Raw genomic sequence first — 7,500 nt, 5'->3', positions numbered from 1 at the left:
ATTGGAAACGAGACGCCTCGGGAGTGCGAGAGGCCGACCTAGATCGGTCTCCATCCTCCCTGAGCACGCGGCTAGCGCGCGCCTTCACTTTCGTTGCGCCTTTCAGTTTTATAATCTCTATGACTCGCACACATGCTAGACTCCTTGGTCCGTGTTTCAAGACGGGTCCTGCGAGTGCCCGAAACTGAATCATCGCCGACCGAGACGCGCACGGTCCGAGACAACGGCAGCGACAACAGACAACGCCGCACCGACTACCGCACTTACGGCAGTAGTACGGCAGCGACATCGCCTTGCGTCGAGCCGGACGCGCCGAAGCGCGTGCGCGTTTCACGCTCATACCGTCCGACAGCCGGCCGGCGTCCGCCACGGTCCTACGGCCACGGGGACCGCAGGGCTCCCGAGCGGGGCTTAGGCCGACATCGAACGGGTCGCGATGTCTTACTAAGAGAGAAGTGCACGCCGTCCACGGACGCCGGCGACACGCGCCGTGCCCGTCACCGAGGTGACGAACATCGAACGCGCGCACGCCGCGCCGCGGAATGACGATGAATCTCTCCGTTCGTTCATTCGAGTTTCGCAGGTTTACCCCTGAACGGTTTCACGTACTCTTGAACTCTCTCTTCAAAGTTCTTTTCAACTTTCCCTCACGGTACTTGTTCGCTATCGGTCTCGCGGTAATATTTAGCCTTAGATGGAGTTTACCACCCACTTAGGGCTGCACTCTCAAGCAACCCGACTCTGAGGAGAGTCCCTCTCGCCGCCGCCCTCCGTCGCTACGGGCCTGGCACCCTCTACGGGAAAACGGCCCCGTTCAAGACGAACTTGGACAGGAGTCGCGACGACGAGAAAGCGGAACCTCCCGAACACCACATGTCACGCGGCCGTTACAACCGCGGGATTCGGTGCTGGGCTCTTTCCTGTTCGCTCGCCGCTACTAAGGAAATCCTGGTTAGTTTCTTTTCCTCCGCTTACTAATATGCTTAAATTCGGCGGGTGATCCTCCCTGATCTGAGGCCAACGTGATAAATTCGAGGCAGACACGATATCCGTCCGCGCGACGACACCACCACGTTAGCGGCGGCGCCGAAGCACGCTTCGGACGTCGAGTCCGCCTACAGAATTTTGTATTGTTACAGCGTCAGTGCGAAAACGCGCGTTGATCGTGCACCGTGAAACGTATGTTACCCATTGAACGTTTGTATGATATACGCGGGCAGTTTGCTCACCTTTCGACGAGTCGCCCGCGTTACATTATAACGCAACGGACGCCACGGACACGCAATCGCGCGCACACAACGCTGTAAGAGCGTGTCACAGTCGACACGATTTTTAAACGGACGTATTCAACATAATAATATTATGTCGAATCGAACCGTCAAATGCGTGAACGAATTCACGCAGTGTGGCTATGTATTTTATGCAGCCGGCCCTCAGACAGGAGTGGTCCTGGATGTGTCTCCACGGACCGCAATGTGCGTTCGAAATGTCGATGTTCAAATGTGTCCTGCAGTTCACACTATGACGCGCAGTTAACTGCGTTCTTCATCGACCCGCGAGCCAAGTGATCCACCGTCCAGGGTAATGATTTTGGCATTATTCGTTATTTTTTTGACAAAGGTAAATATAAAAATAAATTTATATATATCGAATGATACGGACACGCGCACTCACACACAAGCGATAACACACAAAACGATGATACAAACAGAGTTGTATACGTGTACGTACATTGTGCGTCGTCGACATAGCGTTCGCGCGCGCGTCACTCATCCACCGCATTTTGTGGTTTTTATTTTACGTCGCGCGCCAATCGGACAGCTCGAGGGTGCGGATTTCAACCCTGTCAACGCTGACGTGGATACGGCGCGACGTTCTCGAACGCGCACAACAAAACGCAACGCACATGTACATGTACAGTGCGGCATTCAGTGCGCGCGCGCAAGAAATTTTTGGATGTCTTATTAATGTATAATATGTTGTCGTCATCTACTAGAGAGAGACAATATATACGTTAATGATCCTTCCGCAGGTTCCCCTACGGAAACCTTGTTACGACTTTTACTTCCTCTAAATGATCAAGTTTGGTCAACTTCCCAACAACGCCGACGGCCGTGAAGCCATCGCGTGTCGGTCCGAAGACCTCACTAAATCATTCAATCGGTAGTAGCGACGGGCGGTGTGTACAAAGGGCAGGGACGTAATCAACGCGAGCTTATGACTCGCGCTTACTAGGAATTCCTCGTTTATGGGGGATAATTGCAAACCCCAATCCCCAGCACGAAGGAGTTTCAGCGGGTTGCCCGGGCCTCTAGGCCAGGGAGAACATGCTGATTCCTTCAGTGTAGCGCGCGTGCGGCCCAGGACATCTAAGGGCATCACAGACCTGTTATTGCTCAATCTCGTGCGGCTCGAAGCCGCCGGTCCCTCTAAGAAGAATTTTAATACGTCGCCAGTGAGTTGCGCGACCGAAGCCACGCACACCTAAATGACGACGCCTATTTAGCAGGCTAGAGTCTCGTTCGTTACCGGAATTAACCAGACAAATCGCTCCACCAACTAAGAACGGCCATGCACCACCACCCACCGAATCAAGAAAGAGCTGTTAATCTGTCAATCCTTCCGGTGTCCGGGCCTGGTGAGATTTCCCGTGTTGAGTCAAATTAAGCCGCAGGCTCCACTCCTGGTGGTGCCCTTCCGTCAATTCCTTTAAGTTTCAGCTTTGCAACCATACTCCCCCCGGAGTCCAAAATCTTTGGTTTCCCGGAAGCTGCCCGCCGAGCCATTGTAGTAACGTCGGCGGATCGCTAGATGACATATTTACGGTTAGAACTAGGGCGGTATCTAATCGCCTTCGAACCTCTAACTTTCGTTCTTGATTGATGAAAACACCTTTGGCAAATGCTTTCGCTGATGTTCGTCTTGCGACGATCCAAGAATTTCACCTCTAACGTCGCAATACGAATGCCCCCAGTTATCCCTATTAATCATTACCTCGGAGTTCTGAAAACCAACAAAATAGAACCGAGATCATATTCTATTATTCCATGCACGAAATATTCAAGCAGCATTTTGAGCCCGCTTTGAGCACTCTAATTTGTTCAAAGTAAAATTGTCGGCCCATCTCGACACTCACTGAAGAGCACCGCGATAGGATTTTGATATTGAACCGCCGTTTGACCGGCGGCTCACCGACGATATGCTCCGCAAACGTGTCAGTATCACCGCGGATGCGGTGCACCGACAGCGCGGCGCACAAATGCAACTACGAGCTTTTTAACCGCAACAATTTTAGTATACGCTATTGGAGCTGGAATTACCGCGGCTGCTGGCACCAGACTTGCCCTCCAATTGTTCCTCGTTAAAATATTTAAAGTGTACTCATTCCGATTACGAGGCCTCGTAAGAGTCCCGTATCGTTATTTTTCGTCACTACCTCCCCGTGCCGGGAGTGGGTAATTTGCGCGCCTGCTGCCTTCCTTGGATGTGGTAGCCGTTTCTCAGGCTCCCTCTCCGGAATCGAACCCTGATTCCCCGTTACCCGTGACAACCATGGTAGTCGCAGAAACTACCATCGAAAGTTGATAAGGCAGACATTTGAAAGATGCGTCGCCGGTACTGGACCATGCGATCGGCAAAAGTTATCCAGATTCATCAAAATGAACGACTTCGGACGCGAGGCCCTCCGTCGATTGGTTTTGATCTAATAAAAGCACTCATTCCATCACTGGTCAGAGTTCTGATTGCATGTATTAGCTCTAGAATTACCACAGTTATCCAAGTAACTGAGTAAGATCTAAGGAACCAAAACTGATATATTGAGCCATTCGCGGTATCGCCTTAATACGGCTTGCACTGAGACATGCATGGCTTAATCTTTGAGACAAGCATATAACTACTGGCAGGATCAACCAGGGAGCTGTCGCGTAAACACAAATAAATGCGTTTGCGGCGACACACACTCTCCCAATGAGTTGACAGTGTGAGCGTGCGTGCGCCCCGCGAGCGTCGCAAGGGGTCGAGACCCACTACGACGCCGCTGGCAATCATCGTATCACAACATCACAGCGTTGAGTTTCTGAGACATACGTGTCCAGCATGACGCGATAAACTAATACCGCACTGTCAGCCGACATACACGCAGCCATTGTGACGTACAAAGACGCCCTTATAATGAACGTTCGACCGAGACAAGTCTTCAAATATTAATATCTGTTGACAATACTCGTGAACATGATCGATTTCGCCCGGAGCGATAGAGACCTTGGACACACTCTTTCTTGAGAGCCCCAAACATTTTGTCGGGTGTTTTGTTTTCATACTGCGCGTATATTAGTATCCTCTCAATACAGAGAGTCATTGCGCACTGAACGTGTAACATAATATTGTGGTGTTTTCGTTTTGTATATGATCGCAGATCGAGCGCAAAATTTCTAACACCAAACACACAGCACTCGCACAAAAGAGACATCAGAAAACGCACACAACACAACCCAAAAGAGTTATATTATATTTGCGCTTCAACGACGCTCTTTACGATACGAGACACAGTATGAAGTTGTAAAAACTTACGCGCGCCTCGACATAACAACATCGAAAAACACCACACACAGATTACAGAAGCGCACAACATTTGAATTTCAACTCGCACGTCGCGCGCTCCGCTCTCTGCTACACAAGTGTAGTATCAGTTCTGATAGTGGAGTATAAAGATTTTACATATCAATGTTATTGCATAATATTAATGTGTATCATGAATAGATAAATAAAATCAGGTTTTTTTTTTTTCAGAAGCCTGAAAAAAAACTTATCAATACGCGTAATCACGTTTAATCGTTACACGTAATCACGTTTAACATTTTCAGTATAAGTAATACATCACGTTCAGTGGCTATAGTGAATTGACAACATTCCAAATGAAATGCTCACCGATTTTACATAACATACTATGACATGATTTCAATGTTATTGCATAATGACTGTAGGTATATCATGATGCGCGTAAATGTGCATTTATACGTTTCAATACGCGTAATCACGTTTAATGCGCGTCTATATTTACATTCAAATATATTGTACTAGCTGTTGCCGCGAGCTTCGCTTCGCCTTAAAAAGTTTTCCCGTGGGAATTCCGGGATAAAAAGTAGCCTATGTTCTTTATTTAAAAAGTTATTGTACGGCAAATCTTCGATACGCGTAATCACACACTTTTCAATCCGCATAAGTATGTAGGTAATCACGTATAACCGTTTCAGTATAAGTGTGGCTATATAGTGGATTATTATAATAAACACACTATTACATACATCAATGAGTGTGTATCATGATGAAGGGAAATAAAATTATGTTGTATTAAAGAAACGCGATTCGATACGCGTAAATGTGCATTTATACGTTTCAATACGCGTAATCACGTTTAATGCGCGTCGCGTTTGATACGCGTAATCACACACTTATCAATCCGCATAAGTATGTAGGTAATCGCGTATAACCGTTTCAGTATAAGTGTGGCTATACAATAGTGCATTATTATAATAAACATACTATGACATATATTATATCAATGAGTGTGTATCATGATGTAGGGAAATAAAATTATGTTGTATTAAAGAAACGCGATTCGATACGCGAAAATGTGCATTTATACGTTTCAATACGCGTAATCACGTTTAATGCGCGTCGCTATTGATACGCGTAATCACACACTTTTCAATCCGCATAAGTATGTAGGTAATCACGTATAACCGTTTCAGTATAAGTGTGGCTATACAATAGTGCATTATTATAATAAACATATTATGACATATTATATCAATGAGTGTGTATCATGATGTAGGAAAATAAAATTCTGTTGTATAAAAGAAACGCGATTCGATACGCGAAAGTGTGCATTTATACGTTTCAATACGCGTAATCACGTTTAATTCGCGTCGCTATTGATACGCGTAATCACACACTTTTCAATCCGCATAAGTATGTAGGTAATCACGTATAACCGTTTCAGTATAAGTGTGGCTATACAATAGTGCATTATTATAATAAACATATTATGACATATTATATCAATGAGTGTGTATCATGATGTAGGAAAATAAAATTATGTTGTATAAAAGAAACGCGATTCGATACGCGAAAATGTGCATTTATACGTTTCAATACGCGTAATCACGTTTAATGCGCGTCGCTATTGATACGCGTAATCACACACTTTTCAATCCGCATAAGTATGTAGGTAATCACGTATAACCGTTTCAGTATAAGTGTGGCTATACAATAGTGCATTATTATTATAATAAACATACTACCTATGACATATTTTTATAACGATGTGTTATCTGATGTAGATATTTTTGCCGTCTCTTTATCTAAGTACAAAAAACTTGTTTCCACTAATATTAATACGATGCCGAATGTAACTAATTAAAGCCTAACTTACTTAAATACTTACTTTTCGATATTAAGCTTATTATTGTATAACTACTTTATTTATGGGACTATAGGTCTAAAATATACTACCTAGTTATGTTTACAGATAAATTATGTATGACTGTTTGTCTCTAAGTAAATAAATAAATAAATAGACATATCAATGAGTGTGTATCATGATGAAGGGAAATAAAATTATGTTGTATAAAAGAAACGCGATTCGATCCGCGTAAATGTACATTTATACGTTTATATACGCGTAATCACGTTTATCAATGCTACTAATTTTTATATCACAACATTACATTGTGAACAAAAACACTTTTCAATCCGCATGAGTATGTAGGTAATCACGTATAACCGTTTCAGTATAAGTGTGGCTATACAATAGTGCATTATTATTATAGTAAACATACTACCTATGACATATTTTTATAACGATGTGTTATCTGATGTAGATATTTTTGCCGTCTCTTTATCTAAATCTTTATCGAAATTATGTATGACTGTTTGTCTCTAAGTAAATAAATAAAAAAAATAAAATAAATACACATATAAATGAGTGTGTATCATGATGTAGGGAAATAAAATTATGTTGTATAAAAGAAACGCGATATGATACGCGTAAATGTGCATTTATAGGTTTCAATACGCGTAATCACGTCTATATTTTCATTCAAATGTAATGAAGGGAAATGTTACCGATTCGAATGAATATGTGTTGTCTAGCTCTCGTATCGTACCGATAATATGAAATGATAGAATAGCGCGAAATGTCGTCACAATAAATTGTTTGTGTAAGCTTCGCGAAATTTAGCTGTTAAACGTGTTTTCGCGTATCGGCTAAACGTGTTTACGCGTATAGACCGCTGCCCCGCGTCGCTCGCCGATCCCCGTAAACGCGTTTATCGAATGAATATGTGTTGTCTAGCTCTCGTATCGTACCGATAATATGAAATGATAGAAAAGCGCGAAATGTCGTCTGAATAAATTGTTTGTTTAAGCTTCGCGAAATTAGCTGTTAGACGTGTTTTCGCGTATCGGCTAAACGTGTTTACGCGTATAGACCGCTGC

At 44.0% G+C, this 7,500-nt stretch overlaps 3 non-coding genes across 3 annotated transcripts in view; all 3 read right to left on the bottom strand.

Annotated features, from left to right (window-relative positions):
• The window catches only part of LOC119694482, a 3,893-nt gene extending 2,873 nt beyond the window's left edge, over nt 1–1,020 (bottom strand). Inside the window, exon 1 of the ribosomal RNA XR_005254893.1 lies at nt 1–1,020. This exon is cut by the window's left edge and continues 2,873 nt beyond it. This is a non-coding gene — a ribosomal RNA (large subunit ribosomal RNA).
• Nucleotides 1,021–1,427: 407 nt separating this feature from the next.
• On the bottom strand, nt 1,428–1,584 carry LOC119694504. Its single transcript, XR_005254898.1, has one exon. It is a non-coding gene; the product is annotated as a 5.8S ribosomal RNA (ribosomal RNA).
• Nucleotides 1,585–2,015: 431 nt separating this feature from the next.
• Nucleotides 2,016–3,918, bottom strand: LOC119694454. The gene has a single exon (XR_005254881.1). It is a non-coding gene; the product is annotated as a small subunit ribosomal RNA (ribosomal RNA).
• Between the last annotated feature and the right edge of the window lie 3,582 nt (nt 3,919–7,500).

Source organism: Plutella xylostella, chromosome 29 (assembly GCF_932276165.1).
Source record: "Plutella xylostella chromosome 29, ilPluXylo3.1, whole genome shotgun sequence".
Taxonomy (NCBI): domain Eukaryota; kingdom Metazoa; phylum Arthropoda; class Insecta; order Lepidoptera; family Plutellidae; genus Plutella; species Plutella xylostella.
Note: the sequence above shows the minus strand (reverse complement) of the source record. Positions and strands in the feature narration are given on the sequence as shown.